The sequence below is a fragment of the Ochlerotatus camptorhynchus genome, unplaced genomic scaffold, assembly GCF_037179485.1.
Source record: "Ochlerotatus camptorhynchus isolate MF236.1 unplaced genomic scaffold, CSIRO-AGI_Acam_v1.1 ptg000211l, whole genome shotgun sequence".
Taxonomy (NCBI): domain Eukaryota; kingdom Metazoa; phylum Arthropoda; class Insecta; order Diptera; family Culicidae; genus Ochlerotatus; species Ochlerotatus camptorhynchus.
Genome location: NW_027040701.1, coordinates 1,067,159 through 1,092,725, shown reverse-complemented (window position 1 = coordinate 1,092,725; position 25,567 = coordinate 1,067,159). Strand labels below are relative to the sequence as shown.

Here is a 25,567-nt window from a genome sequence, read left to right as displayed (position 1 = left end):
TGGTTGAAGGGTTTTTAAGGAAGTTGTGTGTTTCTGTAAGGATAGAAGGGAATGTAGCGTTATTGCTGAAAGAATGTGGGGAATATGAAATTGAGCAAAACTGATTTTCAAAAGACCCAGGTAATTTTTAAAACTTGCAATGAAATTTCAGAACATCGACCAAATGAAACAATCTTAAATAATGCACAAATTGACTACGATAATCAGGATCCTAATTTAATTAAATAATGACCAGACCTTGAATTTCATATTATCCAGCATTTCTTCAGGAATTTCAATAAGGACTGTTCACTTTATAAAACGGACATACACTTTCAATAACAACATGTTTGTATGTCTACTTAGCTGGATGCTTTTTTGGGCTAGTATGTAGCTCTATTTCCAAGCAAATGCAGGGCTGTTACAAGATTTTCTAAATTTGATCCGCGAAATCAGCGATTTATTGAAAGAAATCCGCGACTTCAAATACTAATTCGCAACATTTGTATACTACTCCATGGCATTTCAAGCTAATTGCTTATAACATATTAGATTTTACGGTGCTGTCCATAAACTATGTAAACAGTTGGGGGTGGTAATTATCCACAGTCAATACAAATTTTAAAATTTTTGTATAGAGGGGGTTAAGAATCCCAAAAAAAAATGTCTACGTAGTTAATGGACAGCCCCTACCTGCTCTCAATTTAGTGTTCTGTGAAGGTACTTCAAACATTTTAATTGAGTGCTTTCTATGCCTGTAAGTAGAGAATTTTTCCAACCCGAAAAATTAAAAGACCGGACGGGAATGAACTCAGTCGCCTCCAGCATGGACTTGCTTTGTAGCTGCGCCTTTACCGACTGAGCTAAAGGAGTATCGTTTATAATCTTTGAAAAACAAAATTAAAAAATAACAATGTTTCATCTTCAGTTATTTATGTATAGTATAAATTCTGAGTAATTAGTGAACATAATAAAACACCCTTACATTATGAGATTCTATTGAATAATACCGGTCTAGATTTGATTACACATTATTTAAAAAAAATTAATACATTTTCATTTGAAATGCAAATTTTCTTGAAAGTTAACCTTTGCGATTCTGACGTATTTTGCTCTCCTAAATGTTGTAGTTAATTTGGCTCTAGTTTCTCAATTTTTGACCGATTCAAACCAAACACCCTGCACATAATCGAGAAATTACCTGAGTTTTATAAGTCACACTTGTTGGTCACGTCGCGTTTCTGTATTTACACGGAAATTCCTTGGGGTCTGTCCAATGGTGAGATATTTTCATGATATTTTTTTAAATCTCTAATATGAATCTTTCCGTTGTCAAATCATAACCGAATCGTTTATATGTGACTTTGCGGATCATGCCCGACTTATTTCTATGTATACCGGAAATTATAGGTTTTCCAAATCGTCCAGGACATCAGTTGATTTGTTCTACTACATATATTTGGACATATTTCGATACTACAGACATTATTGCAATCTTGGTTGATTTAGTAGAACAAATCAACTGAACTCCAGGACGATTTAGAGAACCTAGAATATCCGGTATACATGGCAATTACTCGCATATATACGATTCGTTTATGATTTGATAACAAAGAATGCTATGTTCATATTGAAAAAAAAAAAACATGAAAATGTCTCACATTGGACAGACCCCAGGGAATTTCCGTGTAAATCCGGTAGGATTCATTTCTCGATTATTTGCAGGGTGTTTGGTTTGAACCGGTAAAAAATTGAGAGGCAAATGAATAACAAAACTGATGACAGCAAAATAATCCGGTACGGAAAGCTTGCAATGAATTCCACAATTTTTGTATTATATTATTATTATAGTCCATCTGACTTGATAGTCTCAATGAAACACTTAAATCTAAATGTAGTAACTCATCAAAAATTAAAAATTGGCCGACAGCAAACGATCACGAAACCTGGAGGCATTGATGTCAAAGTCAAATAGGTCAGCGGCTTCGTTGAATTGATGAATCATGGCGAGAAAGGAACTGTTTGCAGCATAGTTGGTTGCATTTACTACTTCATGTAGCAAGGTTCACGGACGGAGTGTTCGGGCAGGAGCATACAGATTAATTTTGGCCAGTAACTCAGGAACATCATATTCTGCGAGCAAAACTCTAGCAACGAAGACGACCTGCGATATGTTTCGTCGCCTAGCAAGAGTATCCAAACCTAGTAAACGACAGCGGTCAGTATACGGTGGTAAATTCAGTGGGTCACTCCATGGAAGATAGCGCAGTGCGTATCTCACCGAATTTGCGTTGAACAGCTTCGAATCGTCCACTCCATACTGCTTGGTAGGGATTCCAGACAACACACGTGAATTCCAGTAGTGAGCGTACCAATGAACAGTAAAGATTGAGCTTGAGCTTGATTGACCGCCATCGGTTGCTACTCTGTTACTGCCAGATCAGCTGTAATTACACAGAGAACCAATAGACGATGCTTGGGACTAGCAATCATCCTCAATGTGTAAAAACTGGTGATCTTAAATTAGGCAATACCAGCGCCGGCCGCGCCCGAACACAGGTCAAGAAAGGAATGGGAAGGATTGTGTTGACATGACAATCGCTTTGATGGAAGCCGAGAACACCTCTGCACTTCCACGAGGAATCACTGGGATGTTGGATAAGAGGGTTGGGTTTGCAGCAGGGTTCGTTTTGGTAAACGATAAGCTGAATTGATGTCCTAACGATCATATAACGCGAAGGAGCTTGGGACTAAACCCACGGTCTTCTGCTCAGTAAGCAAAAACGTTTGCCACTAGGCAGACGAGCACCTTTTTAATCACCGAGTTGCTGTTATTACCATGTAGTCATATTAACAAATAAAACGATTGACGAATCTTGAATGTGGATGACGACGACGACGATCTTTCAAATCCGAAAACTAAAAACTACGAAAAAGTACTTAGGCCTTCATTAAGTTCCACTTTCACGCGACGTTCAATGACAGGGTCCTATCCAGGATTACATCTGAAAAATCCAAATCTGGCCAACGCCCACCCTAAACCTAAACCTGTTCTAATCCACCTGAAATGACTAACGAATGGAAGACTTATGGCAACTTGATGATTCTATTGCGCTCATCTTTTGGCACCACCCAGGGGAGACTTGGTCCTGTACCCAATGCTTAACTTATCTCCATTCCACTCAGCTACTCGAAATTTCTTGTGATATAGTGGGCGGAATATTATTATATGAGACAATTCAATGCAGATGTCTTTCCAAATTTGGTAGATCGACAGGTAATCGGTGAGTTACCACGATAGTTGTTATTCAACAACTCGACTACGTCCCATCGTCAACGCCTGCTATGAGAATTCCCCATTGCAGACGCCAACGAAATGACGTCATCGAGCTATCGATCAACTACCCTGGTTATCGCCTGGTACCTTATAGCACGATGCTAGGAGGCGAACCGGAAGAATCGATGAGCTACCTCTCTCCCTGAGCGTACCAATGAACAGTAAAGGGCTTTAAAAGAGGATCACGAAGTTCCTTAGATATCTTGAACATGAATCCAAGCTGACGATTACCTTTGTCGATCGTGGTTGAGAAGTGGCGAGTGTATGTGAGCGTTTCATCCAACATGACAATTTACCTTCACGTAGTAGAATAAACGTTACATCGTTCACAAATAAACAGAAGAGCAGTGGTCTAAAAGTGCTACCCTGTGGAACTCCTGATCTGTTCGAGAAACAGTACGATGAGTAGTTTCCAATGCATACAGTAACTTCACGTTGCACGAGGTACGATCTAAGCCAGCTGCAGAAGGAAACAGAACATCCAATTTTTTCAAACTTTGATAGCAGAACGTCGTGCACAACTCTATCAAACGCAGCTTTAAGATCAGTGTAGATGGCATCCACTTGAAGTTTCTTGCATACATTTTCCATGCAGAACGTCTTAAAGCTGTCGAAATTAGTTTCCACGGAGCGGCCATGTTGACATGTAAGTGCTTATGTAATGCTTGCAGGAAGCAAAAAACTTCTCATTTATCAGCGACTCAAACAACTTAGATTCAACCCCAAGCGAGGTAATCCCACGGTAGTTTTCCACATTGCGTTTGTCTCCTATCTTGAAAACAGGGAACATAGTAGAGCGTTTCCATAGTGCGGGAAATTTATGTTGACGAAGTGACAGGTTGAAGAGCAAGGACAACGGAGCAGCTAAGATATCGGAGCATTTTTTTAGGACAGCAGATGGAATAACACTCGGATCTGTTGAAAATGATGATTTGGTTTTACTCATCACAGAGAGCACCATTTGTACATCTACGGCAAAAACATCCATGTTTACGACGTCGGTTGGCACATCACGGACGGCTCGCTCAATTTCTGCTTGCGATGGGGAGTCATTCGAGAAGACGCTTAAGAAGTGCCTAGCAAATAGGCTGCATTTGTCCTCAGTTGTCAATGCTACGTCGTTGCCGAGAAACATTTTTGACGGCAGCCCAGTTTCCTTCCTCTTCGTATTCACAAACGACCAGAATCCCTTGGGGTGGCATTGCAGATTATGTTGAGTACGAATTACATACCTCTTGTAAAGAAGCTTGTTGTAGTGTCGATGATCATTGCTGGCAATTGGAAAATTTCGCTTGGTAAGGGCACATCGTCGATGAGTGAGAGCACGGAGAGCTCTAGATCGCACTCATTTCAGGTTGCGGAGAGTAGCGTTAGACCAAGGCGGTTTTCTTGGAGGTAGGCACTTCGGTACTGAAGCATTGACTACCGGTCATTCAACACGTTCCAGTTGATCCGGGACAAGGAACGCCTCAGCAAACGGAAATCGGTCTTCCGGAAATTGAGCCGAGTGGCAGTCATGGTTTCATCAAAACGAATTTGAGATCCGTTCGCGATAGATATATCCAAGCAGGGTGGAAATTGTCAAGAGGAACGATGACGTCAGGCGCTTCAGTGACGACACAGTCCAGAAGTGCACTTTCGCTAACAAAAACCAAGTCAAGAAAACGAGACTGGAAATAGGGAACAAGGTTTATCTAACTCAGACAGCACATCAGTCCCTTCGCGATTTAAGCGACATCATTTAATGTTTCCGCACGACTGAAAGTTCAAATCCGCGACAAATCCGCGACAAATTCGCTATTATCGCGAAATCCGCACCTGTTGTAACAGCCCTGTAAGTCATCATGGCATAAAGTTTTACTCAAAAACCATAAAACATCGACCTGTCGGTTTTGCTGCGGGTTCAATTTTTTTTTCATGATGAGATAGAAAAAATATTTTTACATATAAATGTTCTCAGGAATCTTTGGAAAAACTGATTTTCTTGGATTTTTTATAATTTTTCCCAATATTTTTAGAAACATAAGAACTCACACCCCGATATTCTCTAAGAATCCTTGACACTATTTTTGAATTTATCACTAGAATTTGAAAGGAAATTCAAAATTTCAAAATTGTCTGGAAAATTTATTAATTTTGAATCCAGAAAGTTTCTTCAAGGCACGACCCAGCCTTGATCTTTCATTTCAAATCTGGAAACTTGAAAATCTGGAATCATAACAACCGACTCTTTGTCTTGAAAATTTATTCAAAATTGATGTCTATCTAAATAATTTCCTGTAATCCCAAAATATTGAAGGTTAATGTTAGTCCGTCATCCTGATTTTTGTTTTGGGACCTCGGAATGCGTTCATTAGACTTCTTTTTTTTTAATTCAAGGATTCTAAAAAAAATTCTGAGATCAATCTCTTACTTTTTACAATTGGGCCTACCCAACAGACCATCAAGCTCCCTAATACATACAATACATAATACATATGCCTTCCAGATTTTTTTTATTAAAACAGTCACTGCCGAGAGCCCTGTAATAAGCGCTTTTCCCTTTTCACCTTGAGCTGTCAGCAGCACCAAGTATTTCCAACACTTACACATTTGAATTGCAATCAATGAAGCCAACCTGGCAGCACCCGGACCCGGACTGTTGGCAATTTTCCTCGTCCTCCATTCTCTCTCGCACACACATCCTAATTAACCCGCATAACTCAATAATTTTATTCGATTGCGTGTCACACCTTTCCGATGGCGAAACGAAATCGTTTATTAATTCATACGCCTTTCCCGGGAGGCTAGCAGACACAAACTAGTCTTACCCGTCGTCGTTTGTGCCCTTACCCGTACGAATGTTCGTCTGCTTCGGTTCGGACAGACACCCCCTCATATGGTTGCCATTAAAAGTTCCACGGTTTGATTGTTACGACTGCAAAAATCGCTTTTCCTGTGTGACTATGCGCTGCACTGTCTTACCTCTCAGATATTCCATTCCCCATCCCTAGTCAAAAAAAATCCACTGGAATCCGTCTCCTCATAAAGACAATATCGATGACGAGCTCTCTCTCTTTCTCTTAAGCCTCCCATGTATTTTTATGTGAAATCAATCCTTTTCCACAACATTTTTTTCCATCCTTTGATTCGCTCCACACACACACACACACAGTGCTGCGCTTCTTTTCAAATCGTTCCGCAATAAAAAATAAAGTAAAATAACAATAATAATAATTGTTATTATTATTATTACGATACACTGCGGTCTTTTTGATACTGTTGGCTACCCCTTCTCGTTCCGTTCACTCGTTTTTCCGCCCCGCGAGATTACGTCATTTGTGGGGCTTTATTTTTCCCACATACTGCTGACTGACTGGCTGGTACCGTAGTACCATTCCTGGCTCGCGCTTGCACCGTTTTCCTCTCTTATTTTTTACGATTATGAATTCCTCTATATTTATGATTCATTTCTTACTTGCGCTCCCCTATCCCATGAATCGATCTCGGATTCAATTTCCCCTCCATATTCCTTTCGGTTGGCCACGGTACGGTTCGGTGAAAATAATGACGATCAGCCAACAACGAACGGTTGGATGCCCTTTTGAACCCGTTGGCCTGGCTATGGATCCGATCCGCGATTGATCTTCCGGATTGAAACGGAGAAGAGGGTTGTTCCTGGCCGAACGAATTATGCTCAATTTAAGATTATTATTTACACAGAACAATCAATTGATTTGGTCATAATGTTTCATGCGAAATCATGATGTTCACACATTTGCGATGACCCGCGATCCCGGTTCACCGAGGTGTCGGAAACGGGTGACCTTTGACAGGGGGGGGAGAGGAGGATTCCTCTAAAGATCAGTGACGATAGCGTTGATCAATGGATGTCGAATTGCATCGTTTTGACCAAGCACCTTGGCTTGGCCTCTTGGTTCCTCGTAAGGCGATGACACATGATCGGGATACAGGAGGCTCACTTTGAATGACATAAAAAGCACTTGTCTATAAAGTTCTCATATGAAAAATCTTACGAGTTTTCGTTGTACACCCCTGTGTAAGTCCTCTTCATCCTGGATTTGACGCTCTTACATAAGCTTATATCTGCTCGCAACTTAGGTTCTCTGAAGCACTTCCACAGTTAAGCCCGGAACGTAATTTGGATAGAAGCGGAACGGAAACGGCAAGTTTGACATTTGTCACCAATGATAAAAATGAGTCTTACTGTGAAATATGTGGAATATTTTCGTTAGTACAGTGTACTGAAAAAATGCTTAAGATTATTTTGGTCTGGAATGTCCCTAATTTTTCTTCAATATATGGACAAATATTGAAATCAGTTATAAACTTAATATTATTGTTAAGAATCTTAAAGCTAATAACTGATCAATTTTCTCTAATAATAATTTAAAAAAATAAAGAGGGCAGTTTTTGAGGGATTTAAGACCCTTTCTCTTCACTGCAATAGAGGACTAGTTTTCCTGCAAGTGACATTGGATCAGCCGGGTTGAACTAGTGAATCGGCGATATGAACTCCAGGATGATTAGGAGAATTTAGAACATCAACCCTTTGTTTAGGCGACCCATTTATCAAATTTTCTTTTTTGTGGTGAAGCTATACAATTTGTGTAGGTACCATAGTTTTCTTTGATTTGTTTGTTTGCTGGTTTTTTGGCACCAGTTTTATAGAGGTTGGTGTTATTTGAAAAACAGACAAAAAGGAAAATTAAGCCCCGTAAAAAAGGGTTAGATGTACACGAATGCATGGACATGCTTCAATCGTGGTTGAGAAAGTTCATTTGAACTGCCTATCGAGGAGTACGCAATAACCTTTAACTCCTACGCCAGCCTTTTCAAAGTACAATAATTACAGTTAATTACTCGATTAATAACAATAATTTCAAGTGTCGGATAGTTTTTGATTTAATTACTTTTAAGTACAAATTTCAGCTTTAATTACACGTAACATAAATTAATTGCATTAACTCCAATATTTTCATACATTATGTACAACGCCTAAAACCTTCGTAAACGTTCTACGAAAAGTCAAAATCACCACAAATAAACAAAATGGCCAGTAGTGGCGTGGTGGGATATCTCTCACCATTCTTCTCCAACTGGGGAGTTTGGTAAAGAGAGATGATCAACCCGATTCGTACCTTTCTCAAAATTGTCTTTGCTCGCTTTCTATTCTCTATGTACAATTTTCACACTGCCGAACTCTAACAGAACTATCAACTCCATACTTTCATCTCCTCATCTATCGTATAAAATTACCACTTTCAGTATTGATCTCACATAGGCGATATATAGTGTTTTAATTGTGTATGGGTCCTGAAAGTTATAGCAAAAGCGCTTGATAAAGCCTAGCATGTTATTTACCCTGTGAATAATTGTGTTGTAATGGTCTATGAAAGTTAGTTTAGAGTCTAAGATAATTCCTAAATCCCTAACTCTTTCACATTTTTCTACATCTAGTGCAATTGAAATATTTGAAGTTGTTCTTTTCCTGCTAAATGATATTAAGTTACATTTTTTACATTTAATTCTAGTAGACTTTTTTGCACCATATGTAGAATATGTGTATTGCATTCCGGAATATATTGATGTCTTCTTCATTTCTTATTTCCAAAAAGAGCTTCATGTCGTCCGCATAAATAAGCAATTTAAGTTTTTTGAGAATGAAAGAAATGTCGTTTACGTATAGAATAAAAAAGAAGAGGTCCCAAATGAGAGCCTTGGGGGACGCCTGAAGTGACTTGAATTGGACTCGATTTCTTTCCGTTGAATTTAATTATTTGTTGGCGGTTAGTTAAATATGATTCAAGCCATTTTAGGAGCCCTGACTCAATTCCAATTTTTTGCAATTTAAAAAGTAGCATTGGTATGTCTATGCGGTCAAATGCCTTGCTAAAGTCTGTATAGAGAGCTTCTACGTGGTTTCCATTATCCATTGCATTCAATGAATAGTCTATAAATTTGTCAAGTAAATTTGTCGAGGTCGAGCGACCCTTGAAAAAGCCGTGTTGCATGTCAGTAATTCTATTTTTGATTTGGAGAAATAATTTTTCGTTGACAATTGCCTCGAAAAGTTTAGGAATGCAAGAGATAATGGCTATACCACGATAATTACGTACGTCAGATTTGGATTTTTTTTACTAGGCACTAGGAATTAGCTTTTCCAAATTTTTGGGAAGGTTCCAGATTCCAGGGATATATTAAAAATCCAGAACAATGGAGCAGTGAGTTCCATTGCTAGACATTTAATAAATACTGGAGAAATTCCGTCAGGTCCAGGACCTTTTGAGGCGTCTAAATTTTTGGGACGGTACTTATGGATATTTTTGGTCGCTATTGAAAATTTAGTCGATTGCTGAATCTTTGTATGGGCCCGAATAAGGGCCGTTTAGGCCGACATTACATCCATTTCCCTTATGCCTTCTTGTCTTATTACAATTGATTTGTTTTAAAATTCCCGGCATTTCTTCAGTTTTTCCAGGTGAATTTGTTGATGCCAGAAGACCTCAGCATCACATTCCGTATTTTACCAGATTTCAAACTGAAATCACAGATCATTCCAAAAAATGAAAACGCTGATATCATTCGAGATCGAATGTGCATGGTCATCATGGTCACCTCGTGAACCCTGACCCAGAACATTGCTGCACGGTCTTCCTATCTTCCAACTTTCACCGTTTCACCCCGTCGTCGCCCTGAACACCGCGAGGCCGCGGAACTGCGCACTCATAAGCAGCGAAATTCTCACGGCATTACGAGCACGAGCTGCCTCCGGGCAAATACAATAAATTTTCTATATGTACACGCGCACCGTCGACGTCGTCGTCGTCGTCGTCTGCACTGACTGACTATGTGTAGTGCCCCCTGATGTGGCTGCGCATTCGAGAACGAGAAGCGAAACTTATTGGTTATTACAACTTCTTCAGGTTCTCGCTCAGGTTTTGCGCTGGTGGTAGGTTACTTGCGCCGCCGACCAACTACGACGGCGACCGGCTCGTTGAACTTGTTTAATTTTCCTTCGTTTTTGATTTGGATCATCTTCTCCCCGCCATTGACGTCGCCGTCGTCCTTTACCAGTGTACGCTACACTGAGAAAAAATCTGGTGTAAAATTAATTTGCTGCAGTTGTTTGACCAATCTCCATCAATGAGTGGATATTTTCCATCAGTGGATGTGGTCTGGAAGTTCCAAAACTTGAACTCACGAGATCCCGTCGACGCTACATTGTACGATTGCGAGTACGTTTGGCGTTCAAAAGGAAAGGGGTGCTTGCGGGAGAGTAAACGTCTCGCAAAAATGCGATCACCTTGGCACGGCAGACAGCAGGGGCAGTCTTGGTCGTTAAACCGATTAACCGTTTTGAACTTGCACAACAACCGAATGTGTGAAGGCAGTTGGGGGTAGGGGAGGCAGGAAGGGCGATCGGCCGGCCAGCAAGAGCATAATTATTTATGTATTATTAAATGCAGCGAATATTTGTGCAGCATTCCTGCCGGGCTTTTGGACGGTTTTTATGTTCATTCCGGTGTGCTTTTCCATGTTTGAGCATGTTCGTGTCTGAGTGAGGGAAAAATGGATAGGAAGAAGATGAAAACCTAATTTAATTAATGTACAACGCCAACACATACTTTTCGGCAATAACGAGTTATCTATGAGTTGTGTTTGAAGAAAACGAGAACAACCAATCTAAATGATTCGATTTGTATGACAAATGATCTCGTTTCTGCTACACTAATGGTCCATCGCCGCAAATTGCTCAACGAGAGCCACAAATTACAAAGCTTTCGAACAGAAGAACCAGACGTACGTTGATGAAATGTATCCCTAGAACAACCAACGGGGTCCGATTAGCATTAATCACCGGTGCATTACGGTTAATTGCTTTCTGCTTTGGCTGCCTGTACGTTCTCAGCGTGTGGAGAAATTATTGGGCGGTCGCGTGTAAGCTCCACTTGATGGCTCATTTTCGACTCGATCCCGATAAGTCTGGGTTCGGTTAGGGTAATTGATTGTTTTTTGAAGAACGTTCTCCGTGGATTCCCACCTCCTTGATTGGGTGTGTCGTCGGATCTTAAACCTCTGATGGTCATCAGTTCCATTTAAGTAAAAAATCTATCGGAATAAGCTCGCTACCCATCATATAAATCATAGCAAATTATGGAACTAGTTTACAACTGAGGATTAATTATCTGGGATCGCGATTCGATCATCAGTGGAAAAGCAATACACAAACTGCACAAAGTCAAGTGACCCCAAACGGCAACAATCCGATTCCCGATTGTTTTGACCGGTCAGGATTCGGAAAACCATTCAAGCGAAGCAATAATGTTACACTTTGTTCTGGGAACGACTCGTAAAGAACCCCGTCCCATCGGATTTATTCCGGTCGTTCATAATCACCACGCTCGCTTGCTCCCCGCGCAAAAGGTGGCTAATATGTGTGATTTGCATAAAGCAACATGAAATATCCATTATTCAAAAAAGCACCACAAAACCGCATCTCGCGGTAAAATCGTCCCCGTCCATCGTCGTCGTCATCGTCGTCCTGCTGCTGCTCACCAATCAGCGAAAGGAGCTCCGATCACCGTCGCCACCGCGGCCGAGAGGTGGGTGGAAATAATCAAACACCAAAGCTCGACAATTGCCACTGGAAATCTGCTGCACATGCATACGTTCAAGGGGCGTCGTCATGCAATGCCTATGCCACCAGTCGACACGGACGTGGAGAGGCGCGGGTGTAAACATTCCGCCGGCCGGCAGCAGTGGCTCGCGATTGCTTCGCACGACATTGTTTGCGCGAGTGTGTGAGCGAATGTGTGTCCGATATGTCGTCCATCACACACTCGCTCGCTAGGAATGGTGAATGGGGTCTACCGATTGAGGCCAAGCGGCGCAGTTGGTTCGTAGACTGACTGTGCCTACTCGCCAACTCAAGGCAAGTGTGCCAGCAGAACGGAACTACTAGTGCCAGGAATTGTTGGCAGCTTGAGTGCAGTTTTAACATATGGTCAACGGTAATGCGTTGCGAGGGGTCACAGGAAGTAGGAACCTGTGTTTTCAATAGGAACCGCTGAAATCAAATGTCGAAAATTTAAGTATTTTTCAACCTATCGAAACACCCCCTGGTCAAGCCGAATTTGCCACCACGAATTTGACGGAGAGCGGCCTGTAACCTGAAGCACAGCCAGATTGTTGCGCTTTCCGCCATCATATCGCCCGCCGGGCGTCGTTCTGTACAAAGTACTGCAGTACTCCACGCTCAATTGTTTGTTCTGTTTGTACCGCAAGGCTGAGGAAGTCACCACCACCGCGGACAATCTCCCAACGCGCTATACCTAAGTGGTATGAGGTGAGAAATAAACACTCTTGCATGCAACCGATTTCCCCGATTCGTGTCCCCCTCCCCTCGAGTGGAAGTGCAGCGGTGCATTGGACGAGGAGGAGGAGGAACAGGGAGGAGGGGACGGTGGCATGCAACAAGAACAACCCCGAGAAATGCATATCGGAGTGATTACCATAATCACTACTGGTATATGGTCGCTCGCTTCGCAGTAAACTGCGGCGGAGGTAGCAGTTGATGTGACCAGTGGCCACTACCGGTTATAATTGATTTGACTACTATACTGCCGGGCTGTAGCCCCCCTGGCCGCAGTTTGGAGGGTGGAAAACTTCATCCCCGTGATTAATGTGGTGCAGTAGCTCGGAACCAAAAGTGGCCATAAATTAATGACAACGATTATTTTCCATGCACCGATAGGACCGACAGTCGCCGTTGGAGCAGGTCACTTGAAACCGAAAATCTCCCGTCTTCTAGAAAAGGTGCGGTTTCCGTCGCCTTCCGGGATCGAACGAAAATAAAGGACAACACTAATGCATACTAATTTCTTTATTTATCTTTACTTTCAATTAATCCGAGAAGCAAACTCATTACGAAAAAGTTTGATTGTGAATAGGCCATCGTCGGCGTCGTCGTAGTTGTTTCATCATCATGTTCACCAGATATCCAAGCGTCAAAACGACACACGTAGCGATAGTAAAAGCTATTATAAAGGGATCTTCCTTGCTTGCTTGCTTTAATGCTTGGGCATACAGAATTCAGGCGCGACGAACGGTGAAAAATTGGTGAAGAGATGTGCGCGGGGGTGTTGATGTTTGAACTCTGTCCTTCAATAGCTGACACGTTTCGAACACATCATCACCAGTGTCATCATCGTCATTATAACCATCGTCGATGATGTCCTAGCAAGGATGGCAAGAGCTTTCCAAGAACACATCGATGGAGTTCCTTTTCGAATTTTCTATGCCGCCATTCTACTTGATAATAAACAACGAAGGCGAAGCTAGGTTGTGAAACATCGGTAAAAGGTGCACATAATTTCAGTAGCATTCAATAGGCCGAAATTTGAATGAGTACTTCTTTATTATGAGCTCAGTATTGTTCCAATTTAAAAGAATAAAGGACAAACCGAAATCAAATTGCAACAAATCCTCGATGTCATCAATTAAAGGAAGTATATATTTGTAATAAAGTATGATTTTATAAGATGCAGATTCTAAAAACAATAAAAAAGTTAATTATAAATATTTCTTAAGTCTGGATTTTAAAATAGCTGTTGGTTAGTTGTTAGTTGGTTGGTTTGTTCTTGCATTTTTTGTTCAAGGTTTCCAATCTATTTTATAAGCTTCAAAATCTTGAACATTTAGCTAAATCTGGGATCTTGTAAAGCTGTGTAATGTGCGGCTTCTAAACGTTTGAATAAATAATGGTTATTTCCAGGATATCTACTTTATTAACGGTAGATTTGGTGTAAATTTACACGATATTTAGTTAGGTAATAAAATATGGTTGTTAGCGGAATGCTTAAATAAAACAGCAAAAAAGGTACCGTAAACGGGATAATTTTGATAGTTTTTTTTTTAAGTATATTCTAAATATTTTTTACAACAATGAATGTTTTTCAAATTTTATTTTATTTTTAAACAAGTACTGGGGATCATAGAGTCAATTCGTTAGTAATATGTTTACCAGGAATTATTGCATTTGCACTTTTTTGTTGTCTTGTGACCGAACATCAGTTTTTTGTTTGTTTTGGAGTTACTTTGATAATACTCGATGAATGTAGAAAACAATGCGTGAATCTCAAACAATTTTGATCAAGAAATAAGCAGCTTTGAATGAGTATATAATCAGAAACATAATTAGCTATAAAAAATAAACAATATTGAATTTGTGATGCATTTATAGGAACTACACTTATGAAGTAATTGTTTTAATTAGGCTAAAAACACAAAAAAAAAAAATTGTTTTGTAGATATTTAGCAAATGTGTAAAACATACTACAAAAAAACTCTATACTATATCAAAGGTAATACTCTAAGCTACAAAATGGAACAGTTGTTTCCAATTCTGAAATAGTCAGCGTGTAAATTTAATCATTATATTCTACTGTCAAAGCTACCCGCATTATCAAACATACCCCGATTTACGGTAATCTTCTATTTAAGGGGAAGTTTACCTGGAGAATATTTTTTTCTGGAACGTTTTTATGTTTATAAAAATATTGGGAAAAATTATCAAAAATCCAAGACAATCAGTTTTTTTCCTTAGATTTCTGGAAAAATTTTAATGTAAAACTATTTTTCTTTTTATCTTATCATGAAAAAAATTACCCTCAGCAAAACCGAAAAGTTGATGTTTTGGGGTTTTTTGAGTCCAACTTTATGCCATGATGATAGAAAAAATCAAAACGTAATATTTTTTTTCGGAGTGGTGAACTTTCCCTTAATTCCCCTTAATTAGTTTTGGTATCTATGAGAGATACGTATTTCGACTACAATGTGCAGTCTTAATCAATGTCATACCCACTTATCAAAATCCGACCCCCTTAAGTACTCGTTCCAAGATCACAGTTATAAAAATAAATTTACAACGTGTAGAATCAGAACCTATTTACGATATTTCTTGTAAATTTAAGCGCAATACCCCATAAATTATCAACGTATAAAAGCTTGCAAAAAATTTAATTGATGCCAACTACATCTCAAAATTAATCGAGGGGAGATGTGATACGATGATTATAATTAAGATTTTTGGTCTGCGTTTCTTAGTCCGAGATTTTTTAAATGTTCTCCATCTGAATTAACCCCTGATTTATTTTAAAGTCTGGAATAGCAAAAAATCATAATAAAAATAAATAAAATTTAAGCCCACCATCATGAAGGTGTTTTTATTCCTGGATCAATTTATTAAAATCCAAGATTCCTCAAACAATTCTTAAGTTTGATTTCACATTTTTTCACATTTCAAAATCCGTCCTTATAACCCACCAAAGGATTTCGGTGGAGTCCGATGATAAACAATTTCATGGGTAACATTGAAGGTCTGAGACCTGGATGAATTAAAAAAAAAATCTTGTGTACAAAAAAATGTATACTATTTTATCAGAGCCGTACTCGGGATTTTATATAGATTGCGAACTCTCAGTTTAACGCCCCTCCCCCTCACTCTTTGCCCTTTTACAATGCCCAAAGAAAATCTTCACCGAGATCGACGAGATGTCTTACGTCTTCACCACTATTTTTAAAATTTACGGCCGGGGGAAGGAGTTCACTATTTCAGATTTATAAAGCTGAGTCCACCCAGAAGTTCAGGAACCTTCTTAGAAGTCAAGTGCAATTCGTAAACGTTATGAGAACTTCACAGAAGCTCAGAGAACTTCTTAAAAGTAAAGGAAATGTTGTAAAAGTTCAAGGAACTTCACAGATTTTTAAGAAACATCGTAAACCTTTCGAAAACTTCGTTAACACTCATTAAACTGAATAGAAGTTCCGGAAACTTTCAAGAAGTGTAGCAAATTTATTATAAGTTCAGCTGACTTTGTACAAGCTCAGCAAACTTTTGTAGAAGCTCATTGACCATAATGAAACTTCAGAGTAGAACTTGAAGTTTGTAGAAGTTTAGAGAACTTTAAACAGTGTTGAAAATTAGCAACCTTAAGATAAATTTGGCGGCTGTTGTAGAAATGCGGGGAACCTCGTTGTAGTTCAGGGATTATTTTTAACTTCATTGGGCTTTTCAAAACTACAGGGATTTTGTAGATGGTCATGAAACTTCGTAGAAATTCAAGAAATTTAATATAAATTCGAAGAACTTCGCTCAGTTTCAGATAATTTCGAAAACTTTCAGGGTGCTTTGTCATAATTCGCCAAAACTTCGTAGAATTGGGAACCTTATACAAGTTGGGGAAACTTAAGTGTATGTTCATTTAAACTTAATTTAAAAAAACTTTATAATCGTTCTTCATTTAGTTTCAGAGCATTACGTTAAAGTATATAGAATTAAAATAGACCAGGAAATGCCGCATAAATTCAGAAAACTTTGTAGAACGTCAGGGAACTTAACAGGAAATCAAGAAAATTCTAAACATCGAAGGAATTCTTACACTTTATAAAAGTTATGTAAATTACGTATCAATTCAATGAACTTTGTTAAACTTTATATAAGTGCTGGGATTTTTTTTATTTCAAGGAACGTCGAAGAAGTTCATCCAAAGTTGTATAAGCTCAGAGAATTTCATAGAAGTTCACGAAATTTTGTAGAAGCTCCAGGAGTATTGTAAAAGTTCAGCATACTTCTTAGAACTTCAGGATTTATTGTGGGAACATATTGGAAGTTTTTGGAACTTTATTTCGTCCAGAAGTTTTGAAAAATTCTTAGAAAAGGTTCAAGTTTGGAGAAGCTAATGAATGTCCTTAAATCTTGGTCAAATTGAGAGAATTTGGAATAAAAATAATTACGCAACTTGGGAGAACTTGATGGAACCTCATAAAAAAGTTTACGAAGTAAAGATCAGTGAACTTTTTAGATATCAAAGAAACATTGGAGAATTTTTTCCATCTTTGCCTCCTGTTGATTAGTCTAGCCTGTCTTTGCACGTGCATTAAGAAACGATGGCCTTTATCGATATCTAGTAAACCAAGAAATTCTTAACATGTTAAATAGTTCTAGCAATACTTTTCCATTAACATAATAGGGTAAATGACGGTTAAGGCGATCCTTTTTTATATTATCGTCAGGGGCGTAAATTGATCCCATGCCCTCTTACTTGCATAAAAAACATTAGTTTTTAATCCCGTCATAAAATATTTTCCCTTGCTATAGAGGAAATGAAGCCAGGATGGAATGTTCTTTGTCACGACAAAAATATACGCAATGATTTTTTTGAAACGGGTCATACACAATTTTTGTAGCCTCGAAAAAAGCCACTATTCAAAATCTGGGCACAATCGGACGATTTAGGGGTGGCGCATAACGGTCAAAGTTTGAACTTTTTTAATCTGAAAACTATCCCAACTAACATGAAATTTCGGAAATCAAAAACAACATTTTAAATCCCAATATTGAGATATGTTTTTCAGATGAAATAAGTTCAAACTTCAAACTGCTTTGTGGCACCTCTAAATCATTGAGCCCACATTTTGCATAGGGTCTTTTTTTTCGAGACAGTGAACGTTTTGTATATGGGTCGTTCCGAAAATTCTACGGTTTATTTTTCTCATGCATTTATTTTGGCTTCCTAATACACACGTACACCAAGATTACTGGGCGCAAACCCCACCGGTTGCCGTCTATTTTTCACAAATTTTCACACACACACACAAGTTTCTTGCCGATCATGTGTACTTCGTACAAATCTCCTATCTGTAGGGCAACGTGCCAGCTGAGCCAACGTGCCTGACCTTCTTACTTTTTTCAAGCAATTAATTTAACTTGACTAGTCGATTAGCCGTATAAAAATATATACACATCGCTCACTGATGTGCATGTTGAGGCCGAGCTCCATAGGATATTTTCTTCGTTTTTTTTATTTTGAAAGGGGTCTAAATCCTCTCAAAAAAGGGTCGATGAATAGCCCCTAAGACGTTCGTTTCGATTCACTCAAAATTCAACAAATCGGCACAAATTTGCAAACAAAGCCAAATGGGAGCCTTTAAGTTTTCTCAATGAGGAACCTAAAAATGCGATTTTAAACTTTCTCATGTGGTTCCCATTTTCAGCATTTTATCCCTGAATCGGCTTAAAGTATAGGCCAATATCGTCAATTTTCATTAAGTGAAAATTGGCGTATACATAATTTTGTCGTCACATGGCCATGTAGAGAAGATATATTTTATTATGAGAGTAATAAGGCTTATACGCTTTATTAAAGTCGTGTATCAGCCATACAAAACCAAAACTGATAGTCAAGGATTGACGGTTTGCTTGAATTATTTGAACATTTCAATTTATTATTTCGTTATTTATAATTTTAAATCATTTACGTTTGCATTTTGATATTGGGGTCTATGATAAGGAAAATAAATATTCAAAATAAATTTGAGATTCTCTCTGGGAATCCTTATATAATTTCTTAACAAAAAATGGGAAATTCTCTACAGAACAATCATCCTTAGATTTGCTTCGAATTGTTAATTTTTTTCTAAGAATTCACTAAAGTTTTTTTAGTTATTTTTTCAATTAAATTCGCTTAATTTCGTCTTAGAATTCTCATTACACTTGTCTTAAAATTTGGCTCAGAACTATGTAGGAGTTCTCCTCTAAATTCCGCTGAAAATTCACTTGCAATTTTCTTCATAATTCTCTAAAAACTCTTTTCGAGATGCCCTTGGAATTATCATAAGAATTCAATTACAACTCTTCGCAGAATTCCTTTGGAATTGTACCCTTAAACATTGATTCGCTTGGAATTTTCACGGATTCAGGAATCCTCATAACATTCGTCATGGAATTTTCCATAGAGATGCTTAAAGTATTTACTCTGAGCTCTCTCAATTGACTTGAAGTTCTAGTCAAAACTCTCTTTGAAAATTTTCTTAGAAATGAATCTAGTGCATCCCAAGGGTCTTTTTTCAAAGCCTAAACAAATTTTCCAAACCAAAAAAAAAACGTTTGAATTAATCAATAATGACGATTTTATGCAAATTTCAGTCCAATACTACACGAGGAAAAAAATCTTTTGTTTCAAAGGGTTTCCAAATCCCTCACGACAGCATTGTTTTCAACATCGACTTAGATACAAATATGTGGTTATAAACATAGTTGTCGATATAATCCAGCTGGGATCCACATTTGAGCTCATCCCCCTTGGCCCATGGAAACGAAACGAGCTTAATGTTTTCCGAAACCCAAGACGAAACGTTTGACACCTCATTTTAGAGAGGCTAATCCGACACACTAAGTAAGTTTTAATTGCTTACGACGCTGCGGTAAGGATGATTTTGCTACTTTTTTATTACTCCCATCACCGCACGCTGGACTTGAATAAGTCAAGTCAAATTTGCCACGCTGTTTGTGTGTACGCTATTATGGGAATTGGCAGCCTAATGATCTCACCTTTCCCTTGGAGGCACACTGAGCTCGATAACGAAAGGCAGGAAGGAAGGAACGGCGGGTGAGCGCAAATCCGTCAGTGTCGTCGTCGATGCGAGAGCGGGCGAGAGAGGTATTTATATAAAACTACAAGTTTAATTAGTTTGTTATTAAAATTACTTTTTCCCAGTGGCTCCATCCGTCAAACTGGGACGCGAGGGAGAGAGAGATAGAGACTGAGTTGGTAGCAACACCAGTAGTTTGTACACATGTATGAACGACGACGGTTGTTATTGGACCCTGGGCTCAGCCACACCGGGTTCTGCCGCCATTAGCCGGTTGGTCTGATGATGATTATTATTGCGATACTATTAAAAAATAATGAGATTTTAATATTGAATAACTGGCAGCAACGGCCGAATGGTAGTGCCGATGTATTCGTGGGTGTATGTGTGTGCGAAAGTTTTGCATCGGTGATGGAAACTTCAGGAGAAAGCCAGCGGCCAGCCTTGAAGTGTAATCAAAGAGTAATTAAAAGCAAAGTTAGAAGCATATAAAGTTTAATTAGAAACCCCCTCTACCACAACCGAAGCAAACTCAGCCGGCAGCCCTCAGAGTTCCCAAAAGTGTCTGATCCGAACAGACGGACGAACCAACGTACAACAGCTGCTCAGTTAGCTGTAAAACTTTTCCCGTTTCCCGAAAATCCTGACAGTTATCCGGAAATTTCTTCCCTCTGCTCCTAATAAGAGTAAACTTCCTCGAAACACATCGAGTAAAAAAAAAACAGTATTTAAATTCCCTTCTTCGGTGAATTATATCCGCTCGTATCAGACGGCCGCCTGAGTCGCGGCGAGGACCAATGGTCATTGACACTCGGTTGCCTTTAGTTTTTTTTTTTTTTGTGAGGGCACCATCCGAGTGATACACTTCCACGACCACGCGGACACACTGTCGGCCACCAGACACATTCATTATGTTTGTGCCTACTATAAATACATAAATACGCGCGCGGGAAGCAGCCTGCGCGCCCCACATCAAGGATAAAAGGCAAACGGGCGAGAATCCACCAAACAACGGAGCAGGATGAAACAGAAGAGGAGAAGGAAGCGCGCTGTTGCTGCATTTTTATCAGCTTAATGTTTTATATATTTCAGCACCACCACCGAGAGCAGCGCGCTTTAAGACTTTAATGGACAAAGGTGAGGTGCGAAGAACGCGATTGGTTCTTTTGAATACCGGAATGATTGCTGCGTGTGCCTGAAATTCGGTCGCATTGAATTTTCATATAGTTCTGTATGGAAGATGTGCGAAATCTGTATAGAATCACCGTATGTACAGATTCTGTGATCTATTCGTACGAAGTTAAAATACATTTAAGTTAGAAAATCATCCTGCAAAGGTTTTGTTAGAAAATAAAGCCTCGTTTAGCTCAGTCGGTAAAGGCGCAGCTACAAATCAAGACCATGCTGGAGTTGGCTGGGTTCGATTCCCGGTCCGGTCTAGGAATTTTTCGGGTTGGAAAATCTCTCTTCTTCCCTGGGCATAGAGTATATGATTGTACTTTGCCACACAATTATACTAATGCAAAAATGGTACAGGCATCGAAAGCTCTCAATTAATAATTATGGAAGTGTATCTAGAACACTAAATTGAGAGCACGTAATAAGCTAATATACCATAAGCCATAAACATGAAATGCGAAGAAGAAGAAGAAGAATTTTAATTTTATGTAAATTACAAAAAAATGAAGGGTTAAACAAAATAAGGCCTTATTGTCACTTGCTCTGCGGTACATCCTAAAACTACAGAAAATTTTTTATATTAATTTATTATTAAATGAGTTTTTTAGATTTGTTTCTTCGTTTCTTGTTATTTATTGACCTCAGAGCTGATAACAGTGTTAAGCAATAAGAATAATGAATTAGTGTTCAAAATCATTTAAAACATTGACTAAAACGGGACCCAAATGTGACTTCAAAATTATGATCAAACTTTCGGAAATAGAATCATGAAAATTGATATGTCAGTCATCCAAAAAAGCCAAACATCGATTTCCTATCTGTACGCATTCGTCAAAAGTTTGTATTGCAAGATATTGTACAACTAGATAAACAACCATTAACACTATGTAACACGATTTTTACCATATTTCAAATTATTATGGTATCTTGAATTAAGTCTCGATTAAATGAAAAAAAAAATAAATATAAGATCTCTCGCCACATCCTGCCTTGGCTCTGGAGATTTGATAAAATTCTGGTACTTCATCTAAAGGGTGATACGGTCAAAATTTGGTCAATATCAACTTGACGTATTTCTTTCAATTTTGCATTTAAAAAACCTGAACACCCCTCATTTTGAAGGTGTGTGTGTGTAGAATGTTGCTCCTATTTTGATTTTGGAATTCACTCTTCAGTTGTCAAAATGCCGTCCAAGCAAGAAGAGCAGCGTATCAAAATTTTGCTCGCGCATCGCGAAAATCCGAGCTACTCGCACGCAAAGTTGGCAAAATCGCTAAAAGTTGCCAAATCAACCGTTACAAATGTAATTAAAGTGTTTGGGGAACGTTTGTCAACAGCCAGGAAGTCTGGATCGGGGGGAAATCGAAAACCGGAAGCCGCTGAGACGACAAAGAGAGTTGCCGGTAGTTTCAAGCGAAACCCTAACCTCTCTCTCCGAGATGCCGCAAATAAGCTGGGTGTATCGTCTACAACCGTGCATCGAGCCAAAAAACGAGCCGGACTATCGACTTACAAGAAGGTAGTGACTCCAAATCGCGATGATAAACAAAATACGACGGCCAAAGCGCGATCCCGGAGGCTGTACACGACGATGCTGACGAAGTTTGACTGCGTGGTAATGGACGACGAAACCTACGTCAAAGCCGACTACAAGCAGCTTCCGGGACAGGAGTTTTATACGGCAAAAGGAAGGGGAAAGGTAGCAGATGTTTTCAAGCACATGAAACTGTCAAAGTTCGCAAAGAAATATCTGGTTTGGCAAGCCATCTGTACCTGTGGCTTGAAAAGCAGCAATTTCATAGCTTCCGGGACTGTCAACCAAGAAATTTACGTGAAAGAGTGTTTGAATAAACGTCTGCTGCCTTTCCTGAAGAAACACGGTTGTTCCGTACTGTTTTGGCCGGATGTGGCATCTTGCCATTACGGTAAAAAGGCCATGGAGTGGTACGCCGCCAACAACGTGCAGGTGGTTCCCAAGGACAAGAACCCTCCCAACACGCCAGAGCTCCGCCCAATTGAGAAATACTGGGCTATTGTCAAGCGGAACCTAAAGAAGACCAAAAAACTGCTAAGGGCGAGCAGCAGTTCAAGGCAAACTGGCTTTCTGCGGCGAAGAAGGTGGACAAGGTGGCTGTACAAAATCTGATGGCAGGGGTCAAGCGTAAGGCCCGGCAATTCGGATTTGGAAAAGCGGAAGCCTAACTGAATATTTTTCCTGAATTTTATACTAATTGAACTTGAAAAAGAAATTTAATTTGATTTTTTAAATAAACGATTTCACCGATTTACACGCGTTTTCCCTTGACCAAATTTTGACCGTATCACCCTTTAGATTTTGGAATAAGTTTTAATACTCCGAACACGGTGCCTCCGGTAAAATGTTTGAAATGTTTGAAAAATCATAGATCATGACGAATTTCAAATCTATTAGCGCCATTTGAAACGCCATACTTTAAAGATTTATTCGGTATCAATAGATTTAAAATCTATCTGAACAATGGTTTTTATAACATTGACAATTTTCCGTTACACATTTTACCAGAGGCATCGTGTTCGGAGTGTTAAAAAATTCCATTTTATTTATCTGTTTAAATTTAAAATCTGTTGTCAATAACATTTTAAAATACTATGTTGGGTAGGGTTTTCGAGAGATTTGCGATACCTCTAACAACAATAAATTAGGAAAATGATTCTACAAAAAAAAAATGCAAGATGCTGGAAATTTACAATTCCTAGGGACTAAGACACAATTATAAGCCTTCTATAAATTTGAGAGATGAAGATATCAAGGCGAAAATTCTAAATCTATGCTGAATAATTTAACTGTTATGATAATCGTAAGACGAACCATAAACCTAAAGATCCCCTACCTTGGGAAGGAGAGGGTGGGACAATCTATAAAAACGATGGAAAATATTCCAGATTCCAGATGCTTTTTACGTTGTTGATAATTATTGCAGCTTATCCAGGTGTCATTTTTCTTAATAAAATTCCTTGAATTTTCCAGAAAATTTACTAATTTTTCTACAGTAAAATACCATAATTGCGTGCACATAAGAACCTAATTTCACGTATTTCTGAACAACATTTTTAATTAAAAATATTTTAAATTGAGCTGGAAATTTAGATACGTAGGTATTACTGACTAGCGTAAAGTAAAAAAAAAAAATATTGCAACACACAGAAAAATTGTTGAAAAATACGCGAAGTTAGGCAACGCGCGTAATGATGGTAAGGTTTCTTTATTAAAATGCATAAGTAAAAAAATCATCAAAATTGTCACAAAAGTTTTAGAACATGACAATCAGTTTTTTTTTCAATCAAAACCATTAGCTTTTAATTTAACTAAGTAAATGATCTAGAAGAAATTCCAGAATTAAAAAAAAAAATGATATCTTGAACATTTGATAAATTTAATTTTCGAAATATTGAAAACATTTCGTTGTGTGGGGGCGACTCCTGCGTAATGGTTAACATCTATAGCTCTCACGTCAAAGTCACGAGTTCAAATCTCAACCCTGGACAAGTCACGAATGACCCAAGAGTGACTATGATAAAAAAGACACATTTCGTTGGTCAGAATTTCTATTAATTTTCGATAATGTTAAAAGTGAAATAAGAGCTGCATAATGGAGCACATGGAATACAACAATGAAGTGCTGCTTGTTAAGAAAATACCCGGATTTTCCGCACAGGTGCTACAATTTTATAAGACGCTACTAGGAACTCAAGATCATCATACAAAGAGAATTGACGTCTAAATGTCGTAGAACACATCATAAATAACATGAAAAACTTTCGGGAGACTAGTAGCAAGTTGCAAGCGATTTGGACGGGGAGAGTGGGAATGGTATCATTTCGTGGATAAATGGCGGGCTCTTCTCCCCACTCATTGGGGCATCTTCCTGTTTTGGGACTCGTCTTTTTAACCCATGTTGCCGGAAGGAGATTATTTACTGTCCCGTCTATGCTGATAGGCGACTTTGCCTATCAATCCACCCAATCCGTTTTTGGCCCTTCATACAGCGGCATGTTGAGTGCAATAAGAGGTTATTAAACTTGATCAAGACAAACAGAGAAGAGACCCCACCGCTATCGGTTTTAGTTTCCGTGCTACAATGGGTGGTAGATCACTATCATGCATTGAAAACCTCTCATGTTCTAGAATCTTGGAAATTTCTCGATATCCTGAATTTTTAATTTGAAATAAAACTTTTAAGAACATTTAAAAAGGCTCAGAATTTTAATTTATTTTTCAATCCCGGATATTAATTTATTTTTCAGAGTCCAGGATCTTTGAATCAACTTGATACCCTTGGATCTCTACAGGATTTCTGTAGCATATTCTGAAAAAAATGTTTAGAATCATCTCAGAATATCCTCATCTTCTATCTAATCATTTTCTCCATAATACTAATGAAAATCATCTTAAGAACACTGTTTGAACTCACTCTGCAACGCTCATAAATTTATTAATAATCCATACAGTTAATCGTAGGAATTCCCCGAAAAATTGTCCTGTAAATTCACTTGGAGTTCACTTACTTAGCAAACTTCTGAAGTTCCTGAAATGGAATTATCTTAGGAACGATTTTTTTAGTTCTGCTAGGAAATCCCAAAATCTCTTGAAATGCTACT

At 38.7% G+C, this 25,567-nt stretch overlaps 1 protein-coding gene across 5 annotated transcripts in view; it reads right to left on the bottom strand.

Annotated features, from left to right (window-relative positions):
* Positions 1-25,567, bottom strand: part of tgo (Aryl hydrocarbon receptor nuclear translocator homolog tgo) — a 456,070-nt gene that overhangs the window by 136,160 nt on the left and 294,343 nt on the right. The window lies entirely within an intron of this gene.